At 31.2% G+C, this 19,615-nt stretch overlaps 1 long non-coding RNA gene across 1 annotated transcript; it reads left to right on the top strand.

Annotated features, from left to right (window-relative positions):
• Window positions 1–362: 362 nt before the first annotated feature.
• Window positions 363–18,593, top strand: LOC123704156. Its single transcript, XR_006753087.1, has 3 exons — window positions 363–372; window positions 14,168–14,170; window positions 18,403–18,593. It is a non-coding gene; the product is annotated as an uncharacterized LOC123704156 (long non-coding RNA).
• Window positions 18,594–19,615: the final 1,022 nt, after the last annotated feature.

Genomic DNA, 19,615 nt, shown 5'->3' with positions numbered 1-19,615 from the left:
ATTTTATTATTAGTATTTATATAAATGTAGGACCTCGTAAATACGCGGGAAGACTGAAAATCAGCGCTGTTCGGGTGTTAGTCCACAGCATGGCTGAATCTGTTCCGATTGCCTAATATGTGTTTACTTTTAAGATAGGATAGTTTAAGTTTTTGTTGGAAATAAAGCTTTTTTTCTTTTTATCTTCTTCTTTCTTCTTCTTCATATTTTCTTTGCTCGTTCATCAGTGGCCAACACTATTAGCACAGACTATAATCCGTGATTTTTTATTACTTTGAGGATTAATTTACTTATTTAGTTTTATTTTTTTATTCTCTATGACGATTCGTGGTCATAAGAAACGTTATTGAAGGATCTTGAAATAAGAAATACGTTTCATTTAGTACGTCAGTGCAAACGTAAATTCCATGTGTAATTCACTAAAAACAACATTCAAAATAAATCTATAGTCGTTGTAGCTTATTGTTAAAAGCCTTCGACTAAAAACAAAAGGTCGTAAGTTCGAGACTAGGCGTGTCTACCTTTTTATAGATCCTAATAATGGTCGGAATTTTTCCAAATTATGCACATGAATTCTAATTAAAACTTAAAGCAATTAGACTTATAATTACAAATATTAAATGTCATCACGTAATATTTATAGCTTAACGCATGGCTCAAAAAATATATGTACCTATATGCAATTTAGAGCAGTAAAATATTATCTATATTCGTAGGATAGATCTTATTGGCTATGTGCGAAGTGGGTGGTAGGGAACGGCAAATCGACCGTAGCGCACGACGTGGCAGAAATGTGACTTAATTCTGGGCTGTCATGTGTCAAATTGCTTTATTTTCATAACTTCCTTTATAATTTTAAGTAAAAACATAAAAATTAGCAATATGGGTCATAGTACATGCTGTGTCGTAAATTGTAAAAACAATGGGAAAAACAGTTCCTGCAAGTTTAATTCGTTTCCAACATCAAAGTGGACATTACAGCAAAGACAAAAATGGATAGCTGCTGTGTAGAGAAAAAATTATTTTTCACCAGGAAGAAAATCGCTAGGTATAATATACACACTCACTTTTTACACTATTTTTTCAATTTCGTTGAAAAACTAGTCGAAAATCAATATCACAAAAATATCTTATCATCTAGTTGACATCAGTTGAAATGATTTTACAGATGACAAGTCCTGAATAGTTGCGGCCACTAGGGGCGCTGTCATCGCGCACACAACGAATACCTTTACAATATGTTCTCTTTTCTATTGAAACAAACTATGCATCACGCACGCAGTTCTTTTACGAAAATGTCATAGACAAATGAATGTACGTGCCTCACGGCTTTACTCGCAAAAAGGCACAAGCAAGTATTTTTAAGCTTATTGGTAATATCCTAGATCATAAGCTACCTACATCATTGCCAATTATCATCAAAATCTGAACGGATTATAATTTTTTTTTTTTACCTAAAATAATGAACCTAAGGTATCATTATTGAAAATTACGATCTAGCCTTTTACTATAGGCTAATGAGTAATATAAATCTAACTTAATTTGCTAGGTATAGTATGTCTAACGAACGGATTATAATGATGATGATGAGATAGTTGGCAGCATATTACCTACTGTTCAGTAGTTTACGTAGGAAAAGGTAAAAACATATTAAATCGATAAATTCTAACAAACTTGCGTTTTCATCGCTGAAAATATCAGTTGGATAAAATTTTTGTACGATAGTAGAAAAAATCTATGTCAACTGAAGATTAAGTCCGTCCCTGTATTACTTTAAGCTAATATAATACACTAATATTATCCTCTGTGCCATTTCGTGACTGGCCGAGCCTTGCATTCCAATGCCATTTGTGAAAAAAAAAGTAAAAACAAACATGGCCGCCGAATAACAGCTGATCGTTATTTTAACGGATTTAATTTTTAACTTTATTTAGGTTGCAGAGATTTTAGAATTGCAAGACTGAAACGTTAATTGCATTCTAATTGATATACATAATATGCTTTTGTTTTTCGAGAGAATAAAATGCAGTTTTAGGTAATTTTTTTTATTAAATAATAAAGGTACGGTATGAGAAATATTTCAAATCTACGAAAGAATAGACAAAAGATTTGGGCTGAACAACAAAGACAGATAGGTACAAACCGATTTTCTCATAAAATTCTCAAATTGTCATGAAAAAATTATATAATCTGCCCCAAAGCACATGGCGCAGAACATATCTATACATATAATAAATCTGTAGAAGGGTCAATTCTGTACATTGAAAATATTGAAAAAATAAATAGCAGGGGGTGTTACTGGATCGATACTAAACCCAAATATGTGATTAAAAAAATTTTTGTCTGTCTGTCTGTATGTCTGTCTGTCTGTCTGTCTGTATGTGAAGACATCACGTGAAAACTAGCGGTTCGATTTCGATGAAACTTGGTATAATTATACCTTATTATCCTGGGCGTAAAATAGGATACTTTTTATCCTGGAAAAATACGTAGAAAAAAATTAATCTTAATTTTTCAGTTTTATACATAGACGTTGTTCCGTAGAACCGCGAACACACGTTGCGTATTATTATAGGCCTAGCCGTATTTGGGAATTGGGTCCAATAGATAATATTTATAAGATGTTATTGTCAGAGGTACTCAAAATGGAGAAATAAACCATCCACGCGAAGACCGACATCCGCGCGGACGGAGTCGCGGGCGGAAGCTAGTCTATAATATAAAAATGAATCGCAGAATGTGTTGGTAAGCGCATAACTCGAGAACAACTGAACCGATTTCGTTAATTCTTTTTTTATTATATTCCTTGAAGTACGAGGATGGTTCTTATGGAGAGAAAACGTAAAAATGTACCACGGGCGAAGCCGGGGCGGACCGCTAGTTACAAATATAAATAAAACAACAGGTATTAGGTATGTACCCATAACATATATTTTGTAAATCTGTAAATCAAAATATCTTCTTATTTTAATCCCGTATCCATTGCAACATTTGGGTATTCCCAAACAAATTAAATGTATTTCCCAACGTATTAAATCTTCCAAATATTGCTCACTCAAATTCTTGACATTTTAATAGCTAATTGGATAACCTCGTTCAGTTAATTTTAACCAAATGAATATTTATAATGTTATTAAGATAATTATCCGAGTTTAATTGTGTAATACGGCCTTGCTTCGAGCAATGAGATTTCATTGTATAGAATTAGAAGATTTTACAAAATAATGATTTTGCTTGTGGCAAACAAATGGGTCACACGACATTTGACGTCAAATTATTGTCACAAGCAACGTCATTAATATAATTAATGGCATACAATTAATAACAATATGTTAAGTTTTTTTTTTCTAGCCGGAAAATTATATTTATAAGATTAACGGCCAGTTTCAGGACTTGCTGAAGTGGAGCCTTTTGAGTTATATTTATGTAGTAATTATTACTAATCATGGTTATATTTTAATACATTATCTGTCACCTTTACTGAGAGATAAGCTAAACAGAACATATTACTAGCTGCTCCGCGCGGTTTCACCCCCGCGGCTCCACTCCTGTTGGTCGTAGCGTGATGACATAGCATAGCCTAGCCTTCCTCGATAAATGAGCTATCTAAAACACCGAAAGAATTTTTCAAATGGAAGTTCCCGAGATTAGCGCGTTCAAACAAACATTCTCTTCAGCTTTATAACATTAGTATAGGTAGATTAAAAAGGTACGAAACTAGTTATTTAGTATAATAGCTGAAATGATGAAGGATCACAGCTGCTCAAAGGTTAGGTAATACTAGATAAGGTATTGTCTTATTTTGACGTCATAACTTAATAATTATAAGCTTGTGACGTCATCTGTTATCTTGACTAGGTTTTTTTCTGCGACTTCAGTCGCATCACGCATGATGGCTGAATTATTATGATATTAATTTATGTTAGTCTGATTACTAATAAAATTAGTAATGTCCTTTTTTAGCTCCGAGATTTTAAGGACTCTTAGAAAATTTAAAATGAAAATTACTTCTTTCCTTCTGAAAGAAAATTTATGTTCTATGTCATAACACTTTAATATTAATTGTAATTACTCTACGATATATTTATTGATTTAACTTACAACAAAATATGTGAAAATAATTCAATATAATTAATTCAAAAAATTATCGTTACACCACGTGTTACCAAATACTCTATTAATAATTAATTATCTGTGCAAAATTAACTGGTAACCTGAAAAAAAAAACAATTTAAAAAACGTTCTATTCTCTCTCTGTTGTCTTTTACCCGTGTTTAGTCCATATTTCACACCCACACACGAATGTTTTATTAATGTGTTCTTTAAAACAAACGACGGTTGAACGTTTTTTTTAAAATCACAAATAGAATATCATTTAGTGATCATGTGTATCTTTGTTGGATATACATATTATTTGCATTTGACATTTGTGTGTCGAAAACAACCTTGAACAATAACATTTCGGAGAAGGGATTTGGAGATCTGCGGACATTTTTAAAAACCTCTTTTTGTTTCAATGTGGACATTTAATTTACCGATAAATGATGGAGGAAAGGATGTACCAAAAGGAGCTGTAAAATTCAGATTTTTAAGCATTCTAGTAAGTAATTACAATTCGTTGTGAACTTTTTCCTTTATATGCAATATTAAAAAGTTCGCGCAGTAGATGTATGCAGTGACTAATACGCGTTGTGAACGTTTTGTGGTATGTCTTTTCAGTATTGAAAGTTGAAACATTGAAAAAAATTACAATTTACAATTACCTACCTATTAGAGAAATCAATAGTGATACTTTCTAATTGTATGTAGTTACTACAAAAATAGATTTTCACGTCTCATATACTACGTAGGAAATAACTTTTCTGGGGAAGTTTTTCCGGCTCAAGTATTTCCACGTGCATTTCACATAACAATTTCCTTTACAGAAATTTATCTTTTTAACCGACTTCAAAGAAAAGGAGGAGGTTATCAATTCGCCCGGTATGTTTTTTTTTTATTATTTTTTTTTATGTAGGTACACCGATTACTCCGAGGTTTCCGAACCGATTTTCGTGATTCTTTTTTTGTTCGATGCGGGATGGTGTCGAATTGGTCCCATAAAATTTTTATTTGGATAGGCCCAGTAGTTTTTATTTTATGAGCATTTTTGTCTGTATTTGTAAATGTTGCAAGTGCAAGTTTGAAGTCGGTTGTTTTTAACTCAGTTATCACTTGTTTATTTCCCACTTAAATCATTGTGATAATTAATCTTAACTCTATAACTTAATATTATACAGAACCATACATATTAAAGCGCGCCAAAATCCTCCTCCATAGACCATAGCATACCGATCGTCGTATTCGCGCGCTTTTATCTTTTTTTTATATTATTTTTAAACGAACGTCTAACGTCTTTCGGCCAGTGCGCTGGCACTAATATGGCGCCATCTAACATATTCAACCAGTTTCTGTATAATTTTAATCGATTCATAGTGTTTTAAGGACGTTCAAGTATTGATTTTAAAATTGATCTTGTGACGTGAATGGGTGGCGTTAATTCAAGCCAGTTACGGATCTGTGTTTGTGCGTAAAAGACGTGTGAGCGGTTTTTTTAATAATTTTGTGGTCCAAGGCTTTGCAACAGGTAAGCTATTTTAAATCTCAATGCAAACAATTTATATGTATCAAATCAAAAATTCTCTATATAATTTAAATTCATATAATTTTAATGCGAAATATGTTTTATTATTACGTAAGAGTTTTAAGTTATTTATCAGATTAAAACGAGTTTTACCGTTTCACGCAACATTGAAAAGTGTGATTACAATTTTGCATGATTCCATTGACAACTGTTTTTTTTTTAATTTACCGTGTTTATTGGTTCCATAGACAACTTAGAATATACTATGGTTATTCATTATAAAACAATGTTAGTTGTCTATTACCTACGTACGTATTTATTTCATCTATAATATGTCTCTATATGTATTTATGATTGCTCACTGCGTGATAAATGATGATTTCCTTATAATCGATTCAAAGGTTATTATTATTATTCTACAAGCCACATCCTTTTATATGAAATGTCATAATCTATCGTGTTATTAATTATTACTAGCGGACCGCCCCGGCTTCGCCCGTGGTACATTTTCACGTTTTCTCGCCATAAGAACCATCCTCGTACTTCAAGAAATATTATAAATAAAGAATTAACGAAATCGGTTCAGCCATTCTCGAGTTATGCGCTTACCAACACATATTGCGATTCATTTTTATATTATTTTTCCCACATGTTTTTTTTATAATGATTTGAGAAACTGATAATAAAAATGTAGAATAAAGTAAATGAAAATTAACGACTTCGTTGGAAAATTAAACTTATGATTACAAAATACTAACTGTGCCACGCGGTTTCACTCGCGGGCAAAATCAAATATTTCTAAACATCATGTGTTATTCTGATGTATATCCTATATTACAGTTTAATCCAAATCTGTCTAGTACTTTTTACCCAATTCGTTACAAACATACATACAAATCTGTCATCTTTATAATATTATAGTCCTTTCCACCTAAGATGATTTCTGTGACATATCGATTTTTGACACGTGTAGAGATGTCTGTACTGAAATCATATCAATTCTTTCCGATAATCGATAATATTTTACATGGAAATGAAATCGATTTGAATAATGTACCAAAATTAGTTTTTTCGGCATTACGCCATCAATTAACTAAGGAAATTTAGCAAACAACAACAACAAAAAGTCAACAATAACAATTAGTAACAATAGCAGAATACCACGTAAAGTATCAATATAAAAATACAACTTGTATACAAGGCTGACGCACTCGTACAGACGATTGACTCGATTGACAAACGATCACAAGATGGGCGCCGATTATATGATTTTCCAACTCTATGATTTTTCAACGATCCATTTCATGTACACGAGTTACGTAGGTATTACATTTTTGTGTTATTTTATTTTATTTTTCATTATATTAAAGTAAACAATACTGTTTTTGATTTATAAGCTTAAGATGTTTCATTTTTATATTTTTGGTAATAATGCCGCCATAAAATAAAAATATTATGCACTAAAATTATTTTGGCGTTTTAAACATAAAATACGTAATTCGGAACACGATGAAGTGTCACAGGAATCATCATAGCTGAAAAGGACTATAGTATCTAGATAGACTATAATATATATAGAAAACTGAAAAGTGTTCTCTTTATAAAATGGTACCTACCTGGGTTGGATGCCTAACAAAAAAAAAACGTCTGCGTTTATCTTAGAATAGAGGGCTGATCCTGATCACCTGTATAAAAAAAAACATTATTCATTTCAATGAATGATAAATGTGTATATTTAAATAAATAAATAAATATTTCCGGACAACTTTCACACACGGCACTATCTGATCCCATAATAAAAGCTTTCGTTTGTGTAATGGAAACCAGATGGCTGATAAACATACATGTATAATTTTTTATAAATAATAATTATATAGATAACACCCAGACACTTATTGTTTAGTAATTTTATTGAAATAATTGATCACATCTCTACATATAGATATTCTTTGATAAAACAATTTATCGTCCGCATAAAATTAAGATACGCTAAGTCGCTAACCTTTTACATTCTCTATTATCTATTTCAAGGATATTCAATATTGTGTTATATCTGTATATTATAGTCTGTGGTAATATGGTCACAAACCTTCATATATTTTAGTTACTTATATGTAATAACTATGTTATAATAGCGTTACGCCCGCGGCTTCGCCCGCGTTTTCGAAGAAAAAACCATATAGTTCCCGTTCCCGTGAGCTTTCCAGGATATAAACTATACTATGTGTTAATCCAAGTTACCCTCTAGATGTGTGCTAAATTTCAATCTTATCGGTTCAGCCGTATTTGCGTGAAAGAGTAACAAACATACACACACACATCCATCCTCACGTAGGATTAGTAGGACGATTATCAACACATTTATAAACATTTATTTAGGATTAAGAATAAATATAATATATGTATGAAAAAAAAATATTAAAAATGTATCTTTCGTATTCCCACCATGCGGTATAGTCAATAGTCATTCTTCTAAAGGTAAGCATTTCCTTTCTTCTTGATTGTTGTTGGCATATATGTATAAACGCCTCGGTATTTCACAGTCCTTGTAAAAACCTTTTTCTTATTATAAATATCTAGTTTTATATATTAACATTATCTCATTACTGAATTTTATTTCTAAAGCTGGACATCCATGGTAACAAGAATTTAATATTTATGATATTAAGTTTTTATCAAAAAACCGAATCATTTTAATTCACACTAAGTTAATTAGTTTCATAACGTACAAACAAATAACAAAAGAGGTTTTATTCAATTAATGTTTCTTTGTGAGTATAATCTATATGAATCTTGAACAAATCTTGAGCCCACGTCCCACACATCAAATATTTGGGCATGCGAAATGTTTTAGAGGTCATTTAGATCGTAAAACACAAGTCGACGGTATTTTGGGCTTAGACACTGTATAATATAATATGAATATGTACTAGCTTTCCGCCCGTGGCTTCGCCCGCGTTTTCAAAGAAAAACTCGCATAGTTCCCGTTCCCATGGGATTTCCGGGTTAAAACCTATCCTATGTGTTAATCCAAGTTACCATCTATATGTGTGCCAAATTTCATTGTAATCGGTTCAGTAGTATTTGCGTGAAAGAGTAACAAACACACATCCTCACAAACTTTCACATTTATAATATTAGTAGGATACGTTAGTTGTTTATCGTGAGTTCCTATGTTCAACTTTTATATATTTATATACATCTGAAACTCTACAAAAATAACCACGTTAAGAAAATATTCTTGAATAAATCATCCCAAAAATACTACGATTTAAATTGCTGAACTAAAATTGTTAGAATTATGTATGAAGCACATTTTTTGCGAATTTACATTGATATATATACGTTATACATGAATTTATTCAAAATATTATCTATAAAAAGATTTCAACATACGAATTTATTATAATTCTAGTTAGATCCCACAGCTTCAGTTGTGATCTCTAGAATGTAGCCAAAAGGTGCGATGTAATAATATTAGCTTAGAAAATAATATATTACCTACCTATTTGGCAAAATATCTACTATTCTATCCAATATTTATATATTTTTATGTGAGGCTATGAAAATTAGGAAAATCGTAATTTTCCATAAAATTTTCACGTAGCTAGGTGGTGTCGAATTATGCCGAAATAGTGTAACATTTGTACCTTAAAGATCACTTAAAATTAAGTTGAATTTTTTTTACTGCAAATATTTATTACATAAGTTATATGCAGATAGGTACATAGGTACGTAATTATGAAATAAATATAATAAGAAAATACAAAGTATTATTCAGTCTCCCCGTGACCACGCTCGCTGTAAAGTGTTCGAAACGTCGGGAAAATAATAGAATGAAGAAATCGCGTTTAAAATCCGTTAAAAATTCTTTAATTTCTAAAAGAAAATACAATTTCATATCTGCGTACTTCTCAGTATCCTATTAGAAAGAAGAGTATTACGTGAACTTAACAAAAAAAATGTTTGCCATACAGAAATAGATATGATTTAACTTCCCCTTATACATACATATTGGATTGTCTCGTGAGCACATAGAAAGATGATTCACTTGCGGATGTCAAATGATTAGAACATATTTTAGTCATTAGTCAAATATACTTTTCCAATTTGGATGTCTTGTTCTACTGAAGAGCAATGTTTTAGTTTAGGAAATGGTTCGTTTTACGTAAATAGTTTTTTGTTAACTGATTTTTTACTTATGTTTATCTAGCGTAAATATGTGTTGTTGTATGTATGTCATATACTTACTAAAGTTCTGTGAAACAAATTAGTGGAATATAGTTTGAAGTTTGAACAAAGTTGAGGCATATTGATAGGTTTTATATATCACTAGCTTTTCGCCCGCGTCTTCGACCGCGTTTTCAAAGAAAAACCCGCATAGTTCCCGTTCACCTTGGGATTCCGGGATAAAACCTATCCTATGTGTTAATCTAAGTTACCCTCTATATGTGTGCTAAATTTCATTATAATCGGTTCAGTAGTCTATGCGTGAAAACCATACATACATACATACAAACCATTCCTCTTTATAAATGTAACAATGTTCTTTTCTATGCATTAAATATCGAACGAATTCGGGTGTATTTGGTATGCAGATAGATTATCTGGAATATTTTATCATCCACGTGTTGGATTTTAAATAAGACGTTTTAGCTGCTTTACAACATGTAATTTTTTCACAAATAGGTAAACTTTTAAATAGTTACATGTTATAAATATTTGCATATATTATCTAGTTGTATTTAAGCGTTGTATATGTATATGGACATTGTATTATGTTAAATTGTTAACCTCGTACCCTCAAATTAAATATGTTATTATTTATTTATTTGAACAATTATATAGACTTGACATAAAAACTACATTTACATACCAACCTTGTTTACACAAGTAATCTAATTCTTCAAAATGAATACTAAATCTATTTTTTACAGATTAAATTTTATTTTAACAAACTGTTAACGTATTAAAATAACACAGGCTTTAATTTCCGCAACTACATAAATATAAACAAATTTATTATTAATTTAAAACTTTTTCGATAAAGATTTTTCCAATATTCCATACATTTTGTAACCAATCCATACTAGTATTATAAATGCGAAAGTAACTTTGTCTATCTGTCTGTTACTCAATCACGCTTTAACAACTGAACCAATTTGCATGAAATTTGGTATAGAGATATTTTGATACCCGAGAAAGGACATAGGATAGGTTTTATCGTCCCATGGGAACGCGAACTTTGCGGGTCTTTCTTTGCCTGCGCGGGCGATGCCGATGAGCTGACAACAAAATCGGTGACCTCCACGTTTTCGTAATTTAAAACGATTACAACACATTAAAAAACATCCTCTGCTGCTAAATGTTAGAATTTGCATATTTTAATATCGACCAGTATAATTTGATCTCCCATTTCGTAAAATACGTTCGAAATGATATTCCTTAGAACGAGTCGATCCTTTTACTCGACTGTCTCAAGGATTTCAACATTTTTGTCATTCCGTGCGCGCGGTTTTTTAGTTTTAGTGTGTGAATAGAATTATTCATAATTCGTTTGTCTGTGTGTTTTTAGATGTACCCGTGTGACGAGGTTATAGACATATATTTGCCCGTGGCCACATACGAGTTAAGGCACAGATAATACAATACTAAACTAGTTGTTTAGGTTGTAGGTATGTATGTGTGCTGTTAGAATAGTAAAATGTATTGGTTAGATTTTTTGTATATCACTACATAGTATAAAACAAAGTCGCTTGCTATGTCCCTCTGTATGCTTAAATCTTTAAAACTACGCAACGGATTTTGATGCGGTTTTTTTTAATGGATAGAGTGATTCAAGAGAAAGGTTTTAGTATTAAATTTATTTGGTTTTAGATAAAGCGGGCGAAGCCGCGGCCGGTAAGCTTGTATTATATTCCCGTATCTTCTTAGTTCTTGTATGGAGCAGTGAGTAGGTAGTATGTCTGTTAAACTTATACCATACAAAAACTTTATTTGTCTATTTCAATCAGGAATTGAACTTGATTCTATGTTCTAAGCTAACGATTTAACCATTGTACCAAAGGAGGTTGTCAAACTAGTTGTAGTAATAAATTACACTCAAATTAAATGAACGTTTGTGACTACAATTTATATGTATGTGCAATACAAACATAATTAGAACGTTGTTTAACTTGGTTTCTTAAATTAATATAGATACTTACCTACCTACCTTATGCTAGAAGATAGTGTCTAAGTATCGAAAAGCTGTATAATATATACGCTGTACGCAGTGAATATGTGCAGATTTTTATGTAAGTAGTTGACTAAAAACAAATTTTCAATTTTGGGAAAAATGAAAATTAATTTTTCCATAATTATCAAATCTCACTAGAATCTAATTTCAATATATAAGGGTTAAATTGTAATTCTAGTTGTCATTGTAATAATAAAATTAATGAACAAAAAGCGGATATAACAAAACCAATAGACCAAGGTAATATTTTATCCATATAAGAAAAGATAAAAAAAGAAACTAAATGTCAGCAGAAACTTATACATTTACAATTCAAATTTACGATTGATATTAATTATTTCATACAATCTAATACAAGGATGAAATAAATTAAAGTCGGTATCTTTATAATTTTTTAAAAAAATATAGTTTTTGTGTATAAAACAAAATAAATGAAAATAAATTAGACACTATAAATTTAATAATGAGAAGGTATTTGGGCGCGTTGAAATCCTTTGTATGCGACTTATGATATCAAGCAACATAAAAAACTTCGTAACTTTTAACATGATTAATTAATGAATAAAGTATCTTTATTTAATATTAGTGTGTGACTTTATCTAATTCTGGTTTGATTTAAAATATTCTATACTTATCTACAGACTTTTCAATATAAAGTGGGTATGAGCATACAGTTTACGAGTATTATGTACACATACAAACAAACGCGTAGTCATATAAATGTAATGTGTTTTGAAATAAAAGAGCATGTCTATAAGCATGCTTCTAAATGTATGAACCGATTTGCGTATGGTTTTGTTTTGTGATATTATATTTAAATTCAGTATATATATCATTCTTATAGGTACTTACCTGTTTAACTTTATTTTGTGTTTTATTTTATTTATAAGTAACAATGCTTTTACTAATTTTACCAAATCTAGTACATAGTTATTAAGAAGAGAAGAAGAATAGAATAAAGAAGATAGAAGAAACCAGAAGACAATAGAACGTTGACCTAGCCTCTCCTTGGCTTTGTCTGTCGATATTTCAGACATAGCCTGTTAGAGGTTACGTTTAGTTCTGTTTTACTGCTATCTACTAGACAGAAGAATTATGTTTACGGAGAAGAATAAAGAAGAAATAAAGACTATTACAGATTGAAGAATGAAGATGAGATAAAAAAGATTTTAAAGCTATTTGTATAAATTGCGAAAATGAAATGTTTTGATATTTGTCTATAATTTTATATTGTTATTCGTAATAGATGTATAGGTACGTTTGTACTAATATTTTCTTGTGTTTAATTTTACCCGAGTATTAGAAATTTAAGATATTAACGCATTCTAAACGCGATTTATTCATTAATATTATTATTGCGACGATTTGCACACTTTGCAGCGAGCGTATAGTCTTCCCGTAAAAATCTTTAATTTCTATATGTTTGTACTGTAAATCCCCACTATCCCTACTATTTATTTATATTATAAATGTGAAGGTAACTCTGTCTGTCTGTCTGTTACGCTTTCCCGCTTAAACCTCTGAACCGATTTTGATGAAATTTGGTACAGACAATTTTTAGACCCTGAGAAAGAACATAGGCTACCTTTTATTGCGAAATATGTACCACGGGCGAAGCCGGGGCGGACCAATAGTTTGTTATTAAACATGTAATATTTGTATTTGTAGAAAACCTTCAATAGTCCGACGATGATAATGAAATCCTTAAATGGTTATATACCAAATATTCTATACATTTACCAGGTATCACATATAAATAAAAAAAAGAGAAAAACTAATGTATTTTTAGTGAGTGACTACATCGGGCCGGACTCAGGTAAAATAATTTTGAGCTGAGACAAGTCGTGTGACGTCATATGACCTAGCCAACCTTGTTAGCTGTTCCTACGCTCTACAGAATGTTTTATTAATCGACTTCTTGTGGATTATATATAACTGAGCGTGTTTATGTACTTTTATAGCGTATAATTACTAGTATACTTGCTAACTTGACTGTATTTATCTTAGATTTTTAACACTAGCTTTTCGTCCGCATCCGATTTCGTCCTAGTCAAAAGAAAACCCGCATAGTTCACGTTACTGTGGGATTTTCGGGATAAAAACTATCCTATGGGTTGTATTCAAGTAACCTTCTATGTGTGTGCAGTGTCACGAAAATACTACTGAACCGATTTCAATGAAAATTAAGCACACATAAGAGGGTAACTAGGATTAACACATAGGATAGGTTATATCTCGGAATTCCCACAGGAACGGGATCTATGTCGGGGTTTTCCTTTGAAAACGCGGGCGAAGCCGTGGGTGTAAAGCTGGTAAATAAATTTATAAAAGCCCAGTTCATGTGTCATGTGTGAAGTCATGTTATTCGTCATGTGTTAAATCATTAATACTAGGTATGTTAATACTGTAGTCTGTAGTAAATCGTTTTATTTCCTATGTTTATTCCTAATATTATTACAGGTTACGAAAACCTTTGTTTTTCTTGTAAAAACAGCTGACTAGAACTGAATGAAATTTGACATGGAGATAGATGTTCACAAAAACTATTTTTTTTCTTTTGCCTACAGTTACCAAACGAATGAGGCCATGGGCAAAGCTAATAGATAATTTTAATTCTTACATCAGCTTATTTTAACATTTTAAATGGAAATATTTAATATGTTAAAACTAGATTTTCGTATTTAAATAATATATTAATAAAGATCTTCACCGTTCAAAGCTCAAAACATCGAGACAGACAGAGGTTATATTCCAAGGTTAACAAGCTGTGACGTCACTGACGTTAATATCAGATAGATAAGTACTCAATTTTATTTTAATAAATTGACAACAATTTCAATCTAATACTATAAATAAAAGTATGTGTTTAAAACTATTTTATGTTAAAACGACTGAATGGATTTTGATTAAATTTTGTACCTTGATTAATTTTGGTGAGTATAGATAAAAATTATAAGAACTATACTTATTTTTTTCGAAAGGGCGACTGTGTCCTCCTAAATATTGTTCTAAGAACTATTTTTGGTCGATTTTCTAAAGGGAGCGGCCAATAAGATGATTTTTTAATCATACTAGTTTCCCCACTTTATCGTTATAGAATAACCAGCAGATAGACTATATTTTCTCACGTATTTTTCCATATCAATTAATAGATTCTTAAAGAAAAAAAATCATCTACTGATGCAACACAAATTAATTAAGTACCTACCTATATATAGAAATTGTCGCAATAGTTATCTGTATAAAATGAGATTACAACATAATATTATAACTTGATCTTGACATTATCTTGGTAGTTAACACACTTGTATCTATCCCTACTATAATATAATATTAATATTATAAATGCGAAAGTAACTCTGTATGTCTGTTACGCTTTCCCGCTTAAACCTCTCAACCGATTTTGATGAAATTTGGCACAGACAATCTTTAGACCCTGAAAAAGAACATAGGCTATCTTTTATCAAAACACCAAGCGGGCGAAGCCGCGGGCGGAAGCTAGTACTTTATAATTATAAAATTGATGATATTTCGTTGAATGCGCTAATCTCAGGAACTGTAGTTCCCATGTAAAAAATAATTTCAGTGCGTTTCCCGCGAAGTACAGCTAGCATTATATTATCTGTGTATGTAAAAATTAATGATAATCTAATATTATATCAATAAGTAAATATAGAATACCAACAAATGGAATTTTGTAATGCCCTCTGGAGGGAATCCGGGAGAACCCCTCTTAGTACTGAACATAGATAATTGTACTCAAAGGTAACAATCCATTATTTTGCCTGCTTTCAAAGCACTGCACTGCACTGCTCTCAAAGATTTCTGAAAATTTACCTACTTACAAGGTCCGGGAACATAAAATATGTACTTAAATTACACCATTTACGTACTTGAATTAATAGTTCACAGCGAATATACCTATTATAGAAAATCAAATCTATTGGTGCACGCAGCTACTACTTCTTCGCGTAGTCGAAGAAAATTAATACTTGTCACATTTTTAATATAGCGCCATCTGTCGGAATAAATAAATTTCGGAGAGACTCAAATACGCGTAATTATTTCCATTGAACTGGTTTTTCCCTTGGGAATTATATATTATGTATTTAATTGCGGTAAAAAATATCATACCAATACCTCCATTGAGACATGAATGAAAGACATACAGATAAAAACACTTTTTCATTTAAAATATTAGTTCTAACAATTAGGGTCAATGTACCACTAGCTGACCAAGCGCCAATACATGACCAAAATTCAAATATACGCGCCAATTAAGAAAATACGGCAGCCCCAGATGAAAGTTTATTGTTTTTTCTATAAAGCAACATCATCTATAAAATAAAAACAAACCTTGCTGCTATTGGTCAGAAATATTGACATTTTTTCAACACGAAGATATAATTAAGTAGGTGCCCCGTAAGTAATCACATTTTTTACTAAGAGTTTTTTATCGGGAGTTGATTGGGAAATCTTAATTTATCTTGAATGCAATCGATTACTCTTTATATGTCTTGTTATAGGCATAATGTTGAACCATTCTGTTATAGACTTTCGGCTTCATTTTTGGCATGAACAGTTTTTCATGATTTTTAGCGGCCTGGTTATCTTTTGGAGCAACAAAAACAATTTTTCGCCTATTGTTGACCAGTATGGTCAGCTCTTGGTTCTTTATATTTTGCTAAGAAAGACTTGCTTTTTTGTGCTTATACCTAATTTAACAAACCATATAAGCCTTCTAAGTCCTATTCCAACAATGCATCTCGAATCAACATCAACTTCAGTCAGTCATTTCCTTGAACCTCCTTCGCCGAAATTAGTAGATTTAATAACTAAAATGCAACAGCATATAAGTCCAGCTTTTGGCAAACATTTCATATGGCCTTCTGATTCTCCGTTAAAAAAGAAGATTGAACGCTTGCCCTTTGCTACAACTTCCAAGAAATGGCAAGACTACTGGGTGTCGAAGGAAAAAGAGAAAAAAGAAAAGATTGGTATGGTACGTAGGTATAGTCATTAAGGATTAATATCAGTATTGTAAGAATGATTTATAACATTTAATAAAATAAACTTCAATATAAATACAGACTTTTTTTTAATTATTAAATAAAACTAATGTTCGAAGAAGGATATTTTGTCCATTTTGAAAATGGTCAACTTTTAGAGCAATGATGGTCAGGTATTGGTGATCAGTGGTCAGGTATTGGTACTTTTAGCAGAAGTAACTTTCAGAGTAGTTTTCATAAAACCTTTAAAGGCTATCAAATTGATACTAAGAACAATAGTTGCAGTGACTATTCAATTGTCTGTGTCCCAAAAATAACATTGAACGTAAAACAAATAACCCGTTTTTTATCTATAGCTAAAGATAAAACCGCTTAAATGGTCAACTAGTGGTACATCAACCCTACTATGATTCACTTCACTGGCGATTTTCAGGTTTCAAAACTGAAAACTTGCGCCTGTTGCTGCCCCTACACATCAGATAGCATTCTTAATGAGAAAACTGTAATAAATTTACAGTAGGATGTAACCAATTGCAAAAAGAAGAGAATATATTATTAAAATTTAAAACCCTCCTCCAACTCCCCGATTTCAGATCGAACGTAATTTATTTTTCATCCTTAGTATGTTACATTGTCTTTCTTTGACATTTGGTTTCATTCAAATTTAAATAGATTATGTTTCGAAGCTTAATTATTGCACTAGCTATAGTAGGTAGGTAGTTATTAACACGCTTTTATTTATTAAATAGGTAACAGTTATTGTGTAATAACCGATTTTGTAATAATCAATAAAATGTAAATGCTAATTTTATGGACTTTCCGTGAATTGAGATAAGACTCATCAATCATGACTTGTATTTCTAACTTCTTACATCATAGCAAGGAATTCCATTAAACTAAATTAGTGATTTATTGATTCATCTTCACTACATAAGTAGTAGGTATAAAACAAAGTCGCTTTCTCTGTCCCTATGTCCCTTTGTATGCTTAAATCTTTAAAACTACGTAACGGATTTTGATGCGGTTTTTTTAATAGATAGAGTGATTCAAGAGGAAGGTTTTAACTTTTAGTATATAATTTACTAGGTTTTACACAAAGCGGGCGAAGCCTCGGGCGGTAAGCTAGTAATTTAAGTATGTATATTATGTTTGTAATAATTTTGCTGTAGATTTGTGATAACATGATGAAATTAATAAGTGCAGTAGTTTTTGAGTTTATCGCAAACATACTTCGTTGCAACGACCAACGTTATGTTTCTGATTTTATTTCATAGACTGGCTTACTTATTGCCCTCTTGTGCTATTTTATGAATTATTTATAGATTTTCTTTACTGGGAATCGAACCGAGATCCACTGTTTTAAACTAAAGATATCTTAACTAGATGAATGCATGCTTATAATAAATAATTTATTGTTAATCCTGTTGGTAATTTTCAACAGGATGGAATGGAAGAATTTATGTTTTTCGGTATTTCTCATTCCAAAAAGAAATAATTTTCTTTAAAATCGGAAACTAATAAGGAAAGGAGTTCAGCCCCTGTAGTCTGTACAAATTAGTCGGTAATTACCGATAACTTATTTATAGACCCGTCTTCAGCAATGAAAATGATGTCGCTTAATACCTCTCCCCAATTTGATGGAAGCATACAATGGATACATATTTGTTTATAATTTTTATTCTTCACAAAACTTTCCGTTATGCGTCAAAATATTTATATAATAATAGCCTTGTAGCAATACATTTTTATCTAAATTAATAACATCATTATTTCAATTCCGTAGATATATGAAAAATAAATAAAATATAGATTTCATGGATTTGGAAAATTATTTCTTTGCAACACATTCGAATATTGTCAAAACAAATTATTCTTTGACATTGTCAATCGTTATGAGACTGACGTTTGATCTCGACAAGATCTCGAAGGCCCTTCTCCCATTACGCTACCGGTATCCTACACGTCCGCGACTAGTATTATAGGTGGTCGGTTTTGCGTCGCGTTTCGCGCGTATCTCTTCGGAAGAAAGATAAAAAATTCTTATCATCATGTTGTAGTTCTCGTGCGGCTATAAAAACTCTACAATTTACTTATGTTTCTTTCAATATATGGATGAATGCAGTACTTCCTACTTTTACATCGTCACTGGAATCGCTTGACATAGCGTCCGTCTACAAAAACGAGGCACAATAATGATGAATTTAGTCATTTTTCAGTCGCTTAATATGCGAGCATCGGGCAGCGAGCAAATATCTAACTAGTATTCTACTCGAGTATCGTATTCTAGAAGTATCGAAATGGGAGAAGGGCCTTACGGTTTGTGTGGGTTTGTAGATACGGTTGATAATATCGGAAACATTATAGATTATTATAAAGATATTTCACACTTCCGATGCTACATGATTTAACGCAATATTTTTTTCTCTTATTTAATGTTATTGCAATTAAAATAAAATAAACAAATAATGTTCAAAATTTTATTGAAAATGTTAAGAAGCCTCTTATATTATTAAATAAATATTACAATAGTGTACTGCTGTCTGCATTTATTCAGCCTAAATTATTGAATTCTAGGATAATAAAATTATACAGATGAATACAAATAAAATAAAACGATCCAATTACGAAAAAAATTTATTAGAAAAATTTAATTTAACAGTTTATAATAGCGTAGTTGAAAATTTGGCTCAAAACCATCATCTCTCACCAACATAATTCTAGTAGATAACTTGTTCATCTGTAAAATAT

Source organism: Colias croceus, chromosome 28, assembly GCF_905220415.1.
Source record: "Colias croceus chromosome 28, ilColCroc2.1".
Taxonomy (NCBI): Eukaryota; Metazoa; Arthropoda; class Insecta; order Lepidoptera; family Pieridae; genus Colias; species Colias croceus.
This window is presented reverse-complemented; position numbering and strand designations above follow the sequence as displayed.